We start from the raw sequence: 17,044 nt of genomic DNA, 5'->3' as shown, positions 1-17,044 counted from the left end.
TGGAAACAATAATACTTTCCCTCTCGTGCAGCTGTTGTGATGACTGAGATAAATCACCTACTGTAATATGTATAATACGTCACCACCACCACCAGTATCATCATCACCACCATCATCACCATCACCACCAGTATCATTGTTACAGATTTTGTTATTATTTCATTGCCTACAAAGAGTTTCTAGCTTTGCAGAGATGACTAACCAAGACTTACTAAACAACATGATACATGCTAACCTATCTTGTATCTGCTATTCATTGCCACAGCAATGCTATGTAATAAACATCAAAACCTCAGTGACATTCAGCTGTCAAGGTTTATTGCCTACACAGCTGAGAGCCACTAGGGGTCGACCAGATGGCTTTGCCTTCTCACCTGGCTTCGTTCACATGTCCATATTTGGTTGACTTTGGGTTAACTGATGCTGTCCTCAGCTGGGTGTGTCTCTATTCCACAACCTTTATATCTCCTTCCTGTAATCAGTCACTGGTCGAGGCATTTTTCTTCTCATGATGACGGCAGCAGTTCAAAGAAAGTGAGCAAAAACATACAGAACCTTTTGAGGTCTAGTCTCAGAACCAGGACATCATCATTTCTGTTTTGTGCTTTTGGCCAAAGCAAGTCACGTGGCTGTGCCCAGATCTGGAGTGGGAGGGGACAGCAAAGTCACATAGCAAAAGGCATGGATGCAGAGAAGGTGACCATCTAGGGCTATCAGTGCAATTTATCCCACTTACATCTACAGAGATGCTGTGGAAATAAAAGATAGTCTCTCCAGTGCTGCTATAAAGAGAGGACTTAAGGAAGGCTTCCAGCTAGGAGGTAAGACTACCCACAGGTAAGAGTTCCCCAGACTACCCGAGTGAATTTCTGGGGCCTGTATATTGGTATTTTACAGTCTTTTTTTTGTTTTGTTTACCTCTTAAATAGTTAAAGAGCCCAAAGAGTGAACTTCCTGAAACTCTGAAAATGACGGCAGATCTGAGCTCTCTTACAGCCTCTCCCACACTCCCCAGAGAGGTCACTGAAGGGCACAGCTAATCCATCAGAAAGTGGACACTCTGGGCTTGCCTCAGATTTCCAACAAGGAGGTCAGCACAGATGGAGCTTTTGGTACCTCATCTAAAACAGATAGACCCATTCTGGTTCATTGTCCAATGGTCAAGCCCTCAGAGTTCCAACCCATAATGACTTGGGTGAAATGGAGCCATTTCCCCAGGTGACAAGACCAGGATGTTCAGTGAGTCGCTCTGTGAAACCATGTGCACACTGAGACCATAAGGAAACAGAATGAGAGTTTATCTATAAATTCTTACACCGCCTTCCTCACAGCTCTTTATAGAATGTATCTTTTAAAAGAATCAAAAATGCAGAAATTTCCAGATCAACTAGTGTCAGCTTTCAGAACCTTAAAAGAGGCAGTCTTTGGAGAGCCAGGCACCCTCCCCAGGGACACACAGGGAGTAAGATGAGGAACTCAGGGGACCAAAGCCAAGATTAGCTCAAGAAAGGAAAGCACCATTTTACCTCAAAAATAGCAGAAGTTAAACAAGAGTAGGTTCCACAAATCCCTCCAGGTTAAAGGACAAGGAGGGCTCCAAAAGCCCCCTTTATTCATCTGCACTTAAATCCCTGGTTCACTTCCTCATCTTGCTCCTTCTCTGTCCTCACTCCCTCAAAGGTTACTGAGGGTTAATCCACAAGGGAGTGTATCATTTAAGGATAGTTTTTGGCCTTGCACAACAGTAGAATTACCTCCAAATCGTTTAAGCATTAAAAAAATGTATTATGATACATAACAAGGAATCCAGAGGCAAGTTGGTTCAGGGTTGGTTGATTTAACTGCAGAGAAGTTTTGAGTTCCTCCCTAAAACCAAGAAAAAATGGTTCCCCATTCCCCTGACCTAGCAGATATTTCCTCACCTCTCACTGGCCAGAATAAAGTCACAGCCACCATTCTTAAACGGACCACTAGCATTTATTACAAGGATTGCCTTACAGACTAATCAAGATACATCCTTTGGGGTGGGATAGGGAGCCCCTAGGACACCTACCTCCACTGAAGAACATGACTGCTTACTACTTTAAAACAACTGGAATTCTGCAGCATGGAAAAGATGGGGAGATAGCAGTTGGGTAGACAGCCAAGTACATCTGCCAAAGGGAGTGGCACTAAAGTCTGGGAATTTAGACCAGAAGGAGTCAGGACAATTTCTTTAGGTAACTAACCTCTGGCTTTCTTGAAGCCAGATGACCTGGTTACAATCCAGACTCAGCTATTTATGTACTATGTGACTTTGGGCAATTTATCTGAGTCTCCATTTCCTAATCTATGAAATGGGGCCAATGATTTCTAACTCACCTGGTTGTAATGAGATAGTACTCAATAAAAAATCTCCTTGGACACTGGCATCTAACTAATGATGATTAGCTGACAGGTTCCCACATGCCCTTCCTCCTTTTCTCTCAGAACAATAAGTCATCATTACAGGCATAAGTCAACATCTGGAGTCAGACAGGACTGGGTCCAATAACTAGTCCTGCCACATAATATCAACCAACTGCTTAAAGCTTCTAAGTTTCAGAGCACTCACCTGTAAAGTGGGTGTAACATTATGCCTAATCTCACAAAAAGTGGTTGTGAGATCTGAATGAGAGCCCGATCATGAATAAGCACTCAATAAATGACAGTTGTTCCTATTACTACTGTTGTTGTCATCATCATTATTATAGTTATCACCATCATCATCCCCTTAAAGGTCTCGAGCTTGCCAGGTACTAGATCTTATAGATAAACACGGACTTCCAGATTCACAGCAACCTTTTGCAAGAAGCAAATCTGATTGCTTACTGCCTTTTGATGCATTCTCCTCTTCCTGAGGGTAAAGACCAAAGAAAAAAAAAATTCTTAGTGTGGCCTTTAAGGCCCTGCAAGAGTTGGTTCCAGTTTACCCACCTGGTCTCATCTCACACCAAGCTTCACTGGCGGCTATCTTTCAGTCTCTCTAACTTGTCATCCAGCCACAGGGCCTTTGGCCATGCTGTTCCTTTCACCTGAAATGCTCTTTCTCTATATGTCGGTTAACATGTCCTCCTCCTTCAAATCTGACCCCAAATGTCACTTTTCAAGGAAGCCTGTCCAAACCCCAGACAGAGACTGAGTCTTTTGGAACATATTCTCAGCAGAGAGGGTGTAGCAAGTGGTTCAGAACAGGAACTCTGAATCAACACTCCATGGGTATAAGTCAGAATGGCCATCATTAAAAAGTACACAAATGATAAATGCTGGAGAGGGTGTCGAGAAAAGGGAACTTTACTACACTCTTGGTGGGAATGCAGTTTGGTGCAGCCATTACGGAAAACAGTATGGAGATTCCTCAAAAAACTAAAATTTGACTTAACATATGATCCAGCAATCCCACTCCTGTACGCATCTGGGTGCGGGAAGGCATATACCCAGAGGGAACTCTAATTCAAAAAGATGTATGTACCCCAATGTTCATAGCAGCACTGTATACAATAGCCAAGACATGGAAACAACCTAAATGTCCATTGACAGATGACTGGATAAAGAAGCTGTGGCATATTTATACAATGGAATACTACTCAGCCATAAAAAAGAATAAAATAATGCCATTTGCAGCAACATGGATGAACCTGGAGATTGTCAGTCTAAGTGAAGTAAGCCAGAAAGAGACAGAAAAATACCATATGATATCACTCATATGTGGAATCTAAAAAAAGGAAAACGAAGACATTAATAAACCCATCTACAAAACAGAAACAGACTCACAGACATAGTAAACAATCTTATGGTTACCAGGGAAAAGGAGGTGGGAAGGGATAAATTGGGATTTCAAGATTTGCAAACATTAACTACTATATATAAAATAGATAAAAAACAAATTTCTTCTGTATAGCACAGGGAACTGTATTCAATATCTTGTAGTAACCTATAATGAAAAAGAATATGAAAATGAATATATGTATGTATATGTATGAGTGAAACATTGTGCTGTACACCAGAAATTGACACACTGTAACTGGCTATACTTCAATTAAAAAAAAAAAAAGACTCCATGAGTGTGGATCCCAGCTTCACTACTTACTAGCTGTATGACCTTGGGCTACACACTTAACCTCTCTGTGCCTCAGTTTCCTCACCTGTACAATGTAGATAATGACAATAATCAGTAATGATACCTACCTCATATGGTTATTATGAAGATTAAATGAGTTATTATTATTAAAGTATTATTAAAGTACTTATAATAATGTCAGGCATAGTAAGTGCTATGCAAGTATTTACTAAATCAAATTAATAAACTGTCCCTTGCCTCCAGAGAATCTCTCTTAGTCTGCAATTATGCACTCATTACCATGATAATTTGATTACTCACTGTCTCCCCTTCAAGATCGAAAGCTCTGGGAGTCCGAGGGCATGTCTCCTTGTGCTGCCCACTGTACCCCAGTTCCAGGCACAAGACCTGGTGCAGGATGGGTTCATGATAAATATGTATTTGATTAATGAAGAAAAGCTTAAAACACAGCGTATGTCAATATTTTCCTTGCGTCTGCCAAGATAGAGAGACCTCTCCAACCCTATCTGACCTTCCCAGGTCTTGTAAATGGCAGCAACAGACCTGCCTTGCTTGATGCACTGATGCAACCATTGCCAATGAGCTCAGCAAACACCGGGGCTCCCCAGGGACACAGAGCCGGTAATGGACCCCATATTGTTTCAGATGTTCCGGACCATGAAGTGACCATGTCTGAGATAATGTGAGCATAGTTAACCCCAAATTCCTCCACTCCCTCCACTGCATGGAACTATTTACAACATCCTGCTCCCCAACCCACTCAACTATGACAAATGTAATATGGGAGCCTTAATCAGAGAAGAAAAGATTAATTTGGAACTGCCTTGAGAGCGTGTGTGTGCCAGGCCTGCCACACTTATAATACAGGCAATTAGGGCAACATGGTAACCTGTGTTGTCATGGCAGCAGCTGCCGCCCATGCAGTCTCTCCTCCCTGTCTTTAGGGCCTGCAACCTTGGAAGGGTGGAAAGCAGACAGATGAAGGGACCTCATCAAGGACACTAGCTGGAAGTGGCCATATCCACATCCTACATAGAGGGCAGTGGAAGCAACAGCAAAAAGCACATACACCAAGCCTTGCTCGAACCCTTACACACCTGTGTGACACAGGGCTACCTGATCCACAGTTTGGGGCCTCAGTTTCCTCATCTGTAAATTGGCAGAGTAGGACCAGATCAGCTATCACCTGACACTTGACTCTAAACTCATGAGTCTCAGAAAAGACATTTCTTGGCGTTTATAATCTCTCTTATGTATCTTCAGACACATGGATGATCCATTTATCAGTACATGGTTACCCAAGGCCAACAAGGTGTTGGGAGCTGGCCCAGGTCCTGAAGATTCATTGTTGGCTAAACAAGATCACTGCTCTCCGTCACGGGCTGTGGACTCAACCAGGCCCAAGTCAGAGACCCAGAGCCTCTTGGACAAGTGCCCCAACTTCACAGGTGCTCATCGGCAATCAAGGGCAGTAACATTTACTTTGGAAGGTCATTATGAAGAGTAAAGGAGACAATGTATAAAAGGAAACAAGTACATGATAAGAACTTCATAAATTGAGCTATTAGTTTAAGGGTCTCCTTGAGGACGTTATATACGTTTGGTGGGATAGCAGGTGTCAGATTGGTTTCAGCCCCTGAATGAAAGAGACAATGTTTCCCTCTGGCAGAAGGCAGCAGGAGAGGTACCTGACATGACCAGCTAATGAAGCCTGCTGTTAAACAGGAGTGTCAGGAGGGGGCCTGGGAGGATGGGAGATGGATTGATGCCATGATCAACATACACAGGCCAGGAGCTGCCATTTGTCTTCCTGGAGACTCACCCTAGGACACTTGGGGAGGTGACAGGAAGTGAACGATAAAACCTCCCACCATGAGAATCTATTTTAAATCCTCATTACTCTGCCGGTTGACTAAGCTGGGCTGGTTCATCTCCATTAGGTCACCCACACACACACTCTCCCTTGTCAAAGGGCAGAAAAGCCAGCCCTTCCCCTGCCTGAAAGGACACAATGGAGCCGCTGTGCACGGAACTCCTGAGTAAGTGCCCGTGCTCTGTGCTGCCACAGCACACTGTGCCCTCATCTACCCAGACTGTGATTCCACTAAGCCATAAAATCACGTTTTCTAATCTGTCTCTCACTGGAGACTCATCTAGAGATGCTGTAGTCATCAAGGTTGTTTGGGTTGCAAGTGATAGAAACTCAACCTGAGCAAGGTTAAGTGAAAGGAGAATGTGATGATTCATGGAATCCATTATGGGGTTGAAGACCCAAACGCTGGGTAGGGGCGGAATTCAGCTGGGTCTCAGGAACAAATTAAATAAGGGGCTCAAACCCTACCATGGTGCCCCCACAATCACGGTCTCCCCCTCCCCCTCCCCCTCCCCCTCCCCCTCCACCGCTCCCTCCCTCCCTCTCTTTCACACACACACACATACACACCTGCTTTTCTTTGTAAGCTGGGCTCCTTCTCAATAAAAATAGACTTCTTTATTCCGAATGTTGGACGCTCTCAAGACTCTCACCTCACATATTCTTTAAGAGAGAAGTAATCCACTCTCAGGCCCAGTCTGAATATAGCCCGAATAGATTCTTGTTGGCCAAGCCCGCATCACATATACCACTGGTCCAAGCAATGGTGGGTGCTCTGTGCATGAGCAGGGTGGTGTATGGGCAAGTGAGGATGTGTCTGTGTGTGTTGATGGGGGGTGTCCATGAAATATGCCAGTTCCTGGAAACTGGGAAACATATAGTTGGAGTGGACAGGGCATCAGCCCCTTAAAGCAGTGGGATGCTACTTCTGTAAGAAGGGCAGAAACAAAGAAATCAAACTGGATGCAAGGTGCAGACCAAGCTGGATGCAGGTGAGTCTATTAATGGCTTAAAATTATAAACCGAATGTCCATGCAGATTCTTCTCTCCTGCCCCACTGCTTGAGAGAAAACCTGTGTCTTTTATTAGACTCTCAAAAGAACTTCTACATGCAGAAGTTTAGGACTTACTATTCTGGACTTGAGAGGAGGGACCATCTCTTTCTGTCCTTCGTCTCTTCATTTCTGTCCATCCATCTGAAGTGGGGTGAGGTGAAGGAAAGTGCCTGACACTCCATCTGCTTGTATATAGTTTTTATTGAAGTATAACTGTTTTACAATATTGTGTTTGTTTCAGTTATGTGTGTGTGTGTGTGTGTGTGTGTGTGTTTAGATTACTTTCCATTGTAGGTTATTACAAGATACTGAATATAGTTACCTGTGCTATATAGTAAATCCTTATTGGTATCTATTTTTCTTATAGTGGATTTTATCTGTTAATCCCATGCTCTTAATTTACCCCACCCCACTTTGGTGACTGATTTTGTTTTCTATGTCTGAGTCTCTTTCTGTTTGGTATATAGATTCATTTGTGTTATTTTTTAGATTCCACAATTAAGTGATACCATGTAATATTTGTGTTTGACCTGATTCATTTAGCGTGATGCTCTCTAGGTCCATCCATATTGCTGTGAATGGTATTGCTTAATTCTGTTTTGCTCATATATATTGTTGAATGAATGAAGTCATAATGAATAGACACATGAAATCAGATTAATGAATGAATGAATGAAGCCAGACAAATTCAAGTTCAAGTGAGAATGTGTTTCTCTCCCCATATACCCAATGCCAATCTGGATTTTTAGGAAAGAAAGGGTTTCAGGTGGAGCCCGGGAAACAGGAAACATAAAGGTTCCGTGGACCTATCCTTTCCCTCTTTAAAGCTCCCTTATCCATTTCCTCTTTCAACAACAAAAACAATAATTTGCCATGTGGCACTTAGGATATACTGATGAACTTAATCCTTAAAAACTCCTCTGAGGTGGGTATTAACGGCCCCACCAAAAGACTGTAACATTAAGGCTTAGAAAAAGCATTCCCAAGGTCACAAAGAGCATTAAGTAACGGAGCTGGAATTTGATCCTAGGTCCATTTGGTTCCACTGGAGTTTTTTTTTTAACTGTAAGATCTGCTTTCAGACACTGTTGCAGACCCTGGTTTGGCTTTATGTGCATGGAATATATTTTCTGAAATGTAACTTTGAATTACAAATGCGCCACACTTCCTTTCTAAGAAATCTCTTTTGGGTGTCTTCTTCTTACCACGCATTGTGCCCTGTCCCTCACATGGGTCTTCTCAATCCTCAAAGGATCCCAGGAAGGTACTAGTGTCATTCCCATGTAACAGAGGAGGCTACAGATGTTCATAGAAGTTAAGGTTTCCAGCCAAGGATACAATGCTAGTAAACCACAGAGCTGTGCTGAATGCCAGTTGTGTCTTCCCTGGAGTGCTCAAAACACTGTGCTTTTCAACACTGCATTTGTAGCCAGTGTGTTGGGGGAAGGCATGATACCTGCCCTTCTCAGCTACTCTCCAGGGTCCTTGCAGACGGCAGGCAGAGGTGCTAGCCATCCAGGGAGGACCCCACATCTTCTGTGGTTACTAAACCACAGGCAGGTTCAACTGTCTTTATGAGCAAGGCACTAACGTTCACCCTTCACGGCGTGAGATGCCCCAGCTTTATGAGAAAGCACCCCCCCCCGCCCCCGCCCCAAGGCCCTGACACAACAACTGACTTGGAAAGTCAAACACATCAGAAGCAGCAATTACAGAAGCTATTCTTCTCCTGAAACAGCTGTAGCAGAGCTCAGATGTTCCAATCCTACAGAGTATAGCAGCCTGGTCCCCGCCTTCCTCTGTTTTGGCTTGAACAGGGCTTGGTTGAATTTGAGATAGTTACAGGTGTGGTCCCACTGTGAGAGGCTTGAAGGGAAATACCCAGTGATGAGGTTCGTGTTGCTTGGGAAGTAGAGGGTCTTAGAAAATCCAAATTCCTATTCAGTGTGCTGGATGTTTTTCACATTTCACATGTTGGGACAGCCCCTTATGGGCAGGTTGGTAGAGGGCAGGCAGGGAGGTTGCCTAAAGCATTCAGACAAATAATTGATCTTGCACAGGATGCTAAGCTTTTGCTCCCTGCTGAAAATGGCCTATGCGTGAAGCGGCATGAGGTGAAGGAAAGATGCCAGCAACCATTGGGGTATGATGGGGTGAGGGTGCAGGACCACACTCTAAATCCCACATTCTCCTAAACCAAGAACACCCACATCTGCTTGCCCCTGTTCCCATGACTCCTCCCCACTCTCACAGAACATTAAGCCCTTCCTGCAAATTCAAAAGGGAGCCCTCTGGAGACAAATCAACCATCGAGGAAAAAAATAGCAAAACTCATTTCATTTGGCAACCAATGCTTTAGGAAAGACATAAATATTGGATTTGCAACTTTATTTTCCTCCAGAGAGACACTCTGGAGTAAATTAAAACAATGCAAGATTTAATTATTAAAAGCCAAACATTCCTGTACATATTTCCTGGCCCAAAGTTTTAAAAACAAACTCCCAGAGAAAATACATTTTTAATGACCAACTCCCTCCCACTCAGGGTATGTTTTAAATCATCTATACATCATGAATCACTGGGCACAAACGAAGGGAGAACACCGGGGGAATCAGAGGGCAGGTCTTCTGTTAAAGGAGAAGCAGGACACTGCTCGAAGATCTGGGGTAATGGGCACCATGGTTTGGGCTGTATCTCCACCCCCATCTCCTCAGACATGCTACATGTTTAAACTGACCACACTTCTTACTTGTATGCACTTTTCTTTTGCGTAAATATCCAAGAAGGATATTAACATGAAAAAATGCAAGGTGATCAGTTCTTCATGCAACAAACATTTGTTGGATATCTGCTATGTTCCCACTAAACTGTTCCAGGCACTTTGGACTTGTTGGGGTGTAAACCAAAAGGTCCTCACCCACTGTATTCCAGGGGAATGATAGAGGGTTTCTGTCTATCCCCCCAAAGCCCCTACATGTTTTGGCTTTTCCTTCCCCTTGCTGGGATGGAAGAGACCACACCAAGTCAAACCTCCTCTCCTCCCCTCCTCTTTGCTCCATCACTTCATGACCCAACATTGACTGCCTTCTCTTCATTTGTCTTTGAATGCTTTTTCCTTTGCTGTCCAAAAAAAAAAAAAAAAAAAAAGTATGTATTAAGGTCAAATGTTTGCTCATCACAGAGGTTCCGCAAGAGCTGAGATATCAAGGAAAACATGGATTGACTGGTTTTGGGTGACTAGGAAAAGGAAACAGGGCATCATGGAAGATGCCCTGCCGGGACAAAGATTGATGGTTGTGGGAGCCAAGTGAGGCATTGTATCCTGTCTCTACTGATAAGGTTTGGCCTACTCCTCAATGACATACCATGGGAGTGACTATATATTTGAGGTGCTAGTGGTTAAAACTGGGCAAAAAAAATGGGCTGGGGGAAGAGGGGGTCCCTGTATGTCCCCTTGGAGACAGGAGCAGGCAGGTCCCTGTATGTCCCCTTGCCTCATTCCCATGACCTTTTGGTTGACGGAGGGCATATATCCCTCAAGGAATAGGAGTCTAAATAGGTCTCATCCCTGATTCACGTCACCCCAGGATGTCAAAAGTTCCCAACAACTTTCAGTTGCTTAGAGGGTCCTGCATAGACCCAACTCTCCCTGCCATTATATGTGCTTCCACGGGCATCCTGGATAATCAAGCGAAGATGAGGAAGAAGGGGAGGGGGCTGGTGCTGGCAGAACCCCTCAAAAATGTACCTGGAGCCAGTGGAAGCCTTTCCACCTAAGAATGTCTGAAAAACCACAGTCATCGGTACTTCCACGCAACTTGAGACATGGTACGTTAAAGGCAACTTAAAATAACTTGAAGGAAGAAGGGTAAATAAACCAGAGATGATTTATCTCTGAGGAATAACGGTGTGACTGCTGAATAATTACATGCACCAATCTTTATTAGTATGCAAAGTAGCTGGGCTTGGTTGGCTCCCAGCACTGCTCAAAGGACAAAAAGGCAAGGGAGCTGGGCACATGCTCATAAATCACACCCCGCCCCTCCCTGTGTGTCACGGCGACCCCCAGACCCCGGGGGCCTCTCTGTGTATGACTCTTCTCTGGGAGATAAGCAGCGGGTGTTTCATTTCTACCTTCTAGTGATGGATTAGCCTCCAGAGTTCTTCCAGACAAACACAGAAACGGTTTGGGCTTCTCATTGCACAAGTTTCATCCACATTATTACTGTTTTATCCAGCAGCTTCTGAAGCTCAGTGGGGTCCGTGCCCTCCTCTGGCTGGAGAACTAAACACACTTAGCCTCCTCTCACCTTGTGTCCCATCCTATGACCTCAGGAGACGGACTCCAGCTCTTCTCTACTGGCCCAAAATGCTGCTTAGGGAGAAACGACCTGCAAGGCTGGCTTCCCCGCTCCTGAGAAGTCTGTCCTGACAAACCCAAGAGCACAACCCGGCCGCTTTTACTCTCTGAAGATAGAATAGATTTGAGCTTCTATGTAAGGATTTGAGAGAGCTTAACCTGGACAAAATAATGATAATAGTGGTAGTTCAAGTCATGATAGTTCAGATTTTTATAGAATTTCAAGTATGCCAGGCACCTTTCTAAGCCACACACACATACACACACATACATTCCTGCACACAGTTTATGCACGCACACATATACACACACACACACTTATTTGATACAACCACCTTAGAAGGACTTTTATTATTCCCATTTATGGATGAGAAAACTGAGGCTCAGAGAGTTAAGTAAGTTACTCAGTAGCTAAGTTGGAATCCAAATTCAAATATCCTGGCTTCAGAGTCTTTGTTTCTAATGACTGCAATAAAATGTCTGTATCATTACTTCATTTAAAGTCTTCAGATAGCTTTCCATGACTCACAGGATAAAGACCAAAATCCTTACAAGGATATATGAGGGTGGTCTAAGAGATTTGACTCCTGGCTTCACTCATGCCACTTTCCTCCTTGTTCTCTGGGCTCCAGCCATCCTGTCCTCCTGCTGACCCTCCAATGAAGCAAAGTCCATCCTGGTCAGGGGCAATGATCCCTGGGCCCCCCGCCCTGCCGTTTGCTTGGCCAACTCCTCCACATCATTCAGACAGACGTGGCTTGAAAGTCACATCTTCCAGAAAGACTTTTCCCAAGGTTCCCCCCACCCTATATTCAGCTAGGATCCCCTGTATGTCCTCACAGTACCCTGTACTCCACTTTCATAACACGCAGCACAGTTGTAATTAAATAAGATAGGTTGGATTATGTGTTGCCACTCTCACACACCCTGGACTGTAAATGCAGTGAGGGCAAGGGCTGGGTGTATTGTTTTTATCACTGTCTCCCTACTACCTACAGTGGCCCAGGCACAGAGGAAACACATAATAACTATTTACTGAAATGTTCTAACAGAGGAGAGACTTTAAGATACATCACTATACATGCTGCAACACTCTGAAGTTTGTCCAAATGCAACAGACACAATAAAATGGAAGTATCCTCCCTCTCCGCATATTTGCAATCACCAAGACCAATGATTTGGGCACTGGCAGTGCTATTTAAAACCGAGAGCATTTCCTAAGCTCTATTCCACAGTACGAGGATAAATTTCACTGCATGCCAGGCCCCCTGCATCACATTCATGCATCACCTCACTCTATCCCCCAGAGTCCTTATGAGGTCAACACCGTGATGACCCCCATTTTAAAGATGGGTTAACAACACTGGTAGTCTCACCCACAGCCTCATGGTTAGCATTTATTAAGGTCATAGATGCTTGTTGTTAAAATAGATCTCAATACCGGGCAAAAGCAAGCCAAGGAAGCTTAGAACCCTCTCTGGACTTCTGTTCCCCTCCAGGGATTTGGGCAGAATGGCTGGAATGTTCAGACACCTTCACAGCAATTATCCTTTTGTTTCCTCACTAGTCAAGCCATGATGAGGACTTTCTGCAAATTCCCCACACCCTTCTCACCAAGAGCTCTTCAGGACCTTGACAGCAACCTAGATTTCTATTCACTCAGTCAGCATGTATCTATTGAGCTCCTTCCTCTATGCCGGGCATTGTCCTAGATGCTGAAAGAACAGCATCAAACAAGACAGAGGTCTCCACTCTTCTGTAGTTTATGTTGTTTGAAGAGACTTACAGACTTCTCTGGTACATAAAACTTAGGAATTTAAGGCTGTTCAAAATTGGCATTCAAACCTAAGCTCCAGAAAGGCTGAAATGGCCTGGAAATCCTCCAGACAACCCATTATTCAAGGACATCATGGATAATATGTGGCTCTGGATGGATGGTCATCAAAAGGTTCTCCGCCCACTTGTAAATTTAGGAAGATGGACTTCTGTGATCTCTACAATCTGGCTACAGAGTATTCTTTTGAGGCAAGCTTGAGCATCTAGATGTTTTCCTCTATGAAGCCTCTTAACTTTAGAAACACAATAAATTTGCACATGATTTCCTTTTGCATTTTGGGGGGTACTACTTTGGAGCCCAAGTTCTTTCTATGCCCCATTTCAGCTCTAAGTGTAGAGAAGACATAGTATCTGATGCTGACAGTACATGGCCTGGCAGGGCAGACAGACAATTAGCCAGTAATGCAGTGCAAGAGACAGATCACACGGAGCCAAGATTGATTCATTAGGATCTTCAACAACAAATAGAGTTTGCTAAGCTCATTAGGGCAAGGAGAAACGGGGATGAGAGGCAGTGAAAGGAAGAAAAGTCCAGATCAAGGAGACAGCATATTTGCAGTGAACATCTCCTGTTTTTGCCTGCCCAGTGTCTTTCTCCCTTGAACAGTTAGTAGCATTCTTTTCTTTTTCTTTGAATAACCATACTTCCCTTGCCTACACTCAGCTTCTATGGGTTAGACCAAACCCACCCCAACTCCTGGAGTATACATGTGACCTATATCTGGTCAGCCCATGATTGGCTCACACATGGGCATGGGAGCCAAATCAGGACCTTAGGAAGGACAACTCTGAAGAATTCATCCAGAATGTACTAACAAGAGATAAAGGGGAGGGGAAACAAGAGATAAGAATGATTGATTGAAAAGTTCCAACATGCATCCAGTGGGAGTCCCAGAAATGAATGAAGACAGGAATAAAGAATGAGCAATTGAAGAAGTCATCATGGAAAATTTCCCAAAGTTGAAGCCACCTAGGTCCTCTGAAGGTCCTAATCACAACAAATAAAATGGATACATCATACCAACACTGCATAACATAAAGAACAAAGAAAAATCTTAAAAGCTGACATAGAGATAACATTACTACCTACAAAGAAATGATACTTTGAATTGAAAAAAAAAGACTTTCATGAGGAACACAAGTCAATGATATAACAGGAGAAATTACTGTGCATCTAATATATTAGATAGACCTGGCTATGATTCAGCAATGAAGGCAACACAGACATTTTCAGGTAGAGCAAGGCTAAGAGAGTTTACCATCCACTGACTCCTGCCTAAAGAACTGTCAAAGTGGGCTTCAGAATAAAATAAAAACAGAAGAACATAAGAAACAAAGCTGAGCCCAGAAATTATAAAAATATGCTGGCAATCTGTTTTAAATGTTAGCTACAAATAACTATTTCAAAAAAGAATAAATTAAAATTTCAGTTAATAAAAACAGAATGGGAAGATAATGTTTGGTAAAATCCATGCCATGAAACTACTCAGGGTTTCTCAACCTCAGCACTACTGATATCCAGGTTGGGTGACTCTGGTGGTGGAGGGCTGTCCTGTGCATTGTAGGGTGGTTGGCCGCACGCCTGGCCTCTACCCACTAGAGGCCAGCAGAACGCGCCACCCATGAGTTAACAACCTAACATCTCAAGGCTTTGACAAATGTTTTCTAAGGAGGCAAAAATTCACTAAGAATTGATACAATCTATTGTTTCCAAACCAAAGTAGAGAAAACAAACTTGATTAATCCAAGAGAAAGAGGTAAAAGGGAGGGAAAAGGGGAAGTAAAGTTAAAATATGGTGAACAAAAATAATAAAATGAGATGGTTTATAAAAGTCTAAATGTATCTGTATCACAATAAATGTAAATAGATCAATTCACCTTTTAAAAGACAGTGCTGTGTTCACAGATTGGAAGACAATGTTATCAAAATGTTTATTTATCAAAAGTGATCTAAAGACTCTGCAATCCCTAGCAAAATCCTAATGACATTTTTTGCTTTCTGTCTCTATGAATTTATCTAATTCAGACATTTCATATAAATGGAATCATATACTATGTGACCTTTTCTGTCTGGCTTCTTTCACTTAGGTGCATCCTTTCTGCGGAGAAAGAATTTTCTTTTGTACGGATATATCATGTTTCGTCTATCCATTCATCAGCCGGTGGATATTTGGGTTGTTTGCACCTTTTGGCTATTGTGAACAGAGCCTGTTTCAGTATTTATGTATGTTTTTATTTGAACACTCATTTTCAGATATTTTGGGTATATACCCAGAAGTGGAATTTCTGCATGTAGTATTTCTATTAGATATATTTTAAAAAATCAAAAGGGTAAGCTATAAGCAGGTACATATTTTTAAAAGTACATTACATTGTATGATTTTCTAGAAAAACATAAATTACTAAAATTGACTCAAGAGAAAATAGAGGAATCACAATAAGCCAATAACTATAAAAGAAATAGAACTGGTGATCAAAATTGCTTTTCCTGTCCCATATGCTCACTCTAAAGGAAAAAAAAAAACAGGAAAATTTAATCAGATTTTCAAAGAACATATAATCTTCTGCCTTATATAAATTTTTCAGAAAATATAAAAAGAAAGTCATGACTCACTTAATGAGGGTGGTATTACCTTAGTAACAAAATCAAACAAGGACAGCGTAAAAAGAGAAAATTATAAACCATTCTCACTTATCAACGAAAATGTAAAAATCTAAAATGCAGCACTATAAAATTGGATTTATCAAGGTCTAAAGATAATAATACCTCATAATCAAATAGGGTGTATCCAAAGAATCCAATAATGGTTCAAAATCAGAACTCCTATTAAGGTAATGCACTATATTAAAAGATTAAGGAGAAAGCATATAATCCTAACAGTTGATCCGGAGCAGGCATTTTGTAAAATTTATATCCATTCATTATAAAAATTCTTACCAAACTAAGTATAGTAAGGAACTTTCTTAGCCTATAAGTTTATTTATCAAACCCTTCTGCAACAATCATGCTTAAAGGTAAAGCTATAGATGGATTCCTACTAACGTCAGAGGCAGGAAAAGAATGCCTACAATCACTGTTTTTACTTATCATTGCTCCTTTGGTCTTCTAGCTAATGGAGCAGATAATAAATGTGTCAATGAACATAAATAATAATATAATACAGTAATTTGATATGTAACATATAATTACTATATTGTATCATGTATAACATCTATAGATTGGAAAGGCAGAGCCAAAGTACTCTTGATAAACGATATGGATAACATAAACAGAATAGCCAAGAAGATCTACAACCCAACCAAGTTATTAGCATTATTAAGAATTTACTAATACTGCTGGATAAAGATCATCATATAAAAATCAATAGCATTATTATGTTCAGAATAAAGTGAATAATTCAAACTTACATTGGAAAAACATATCCCATTCATGTGGTACAAAAACCTCTAAAGTACCAAGAAATAAACTTTAAGATTATTTAAATTAAATATAAATATACATATACAGAGAGAATTTATACATAAATTATTTAAATATATAAACAAATTCTAAAAATTATATATATACAGATAAACATATGTATATTACTGATATATGTATATATTATTATTGACAGACATGAAGTCCTCAAAAATGGTGAGGCATATACCATATTCATAAATAGGAAAACAACATTATGAAGGTGTCAACTCTTCTCAGATAAATCTTTAAAATTGATGTACTTCATATCAAATCTATAATAATTTTTCATCAGTTTTTAACACACTGTTTTTTAAATTCACAGAGAGGTGCAACAGACTAAGAATAGCAAAGACAGCAG

At 41.8% G+C, this 17,044-nt stretch overlaps 1 protein-coding gene and 1 long non-coding RNA gene across 2 annotated transcripts in view; both read right to left on the bottom strand.

Annotated features, from left to right (window-relative positions):
• Positions 1-17,044, bottom strand: part of RBFOX1 (RNA binding fox-1 homolog 1) — a 1,962,586-nt gene that overhangs the window by 1,590,953 nt on the left and 354,589 nt on the right. The window lies entirely within an intron of this gene.
• The window catches only part of LOC116657579, a 28,241-nt gene continuing 17,206 nt past the window's right edge, over positions 6,010-17,044 (bottom strand). The window contains exon 4 of the long non-coding RNA XR_004312740.1: positions 6,010-6,119. This is a non-coding gene — a long non-coding RNA (uncharacterized LOC116657579). The remainder of the gene's footprint in view (positions 6,120-17,044) is intronic.

This window comes from Camelus ferus, chromosome 18 (assembly GCF_009834535.1).
Source record: "Camelus ferus isolate YT-003-E chromosome 18, BCGSAC_Cfer_1.0, whole genome shotgun sequence".
Classification (NCBI taxonomy): Eukaryota; Metazoa; Chordata; class Mammalia; order Artiodactyla; family Camelidae; genus Camelus; species Camelus ferus.
Note: the sequence above shows the minus strand (reverse complement) of the source record. Positions and strands in the feature narration are given on the sequence as shown.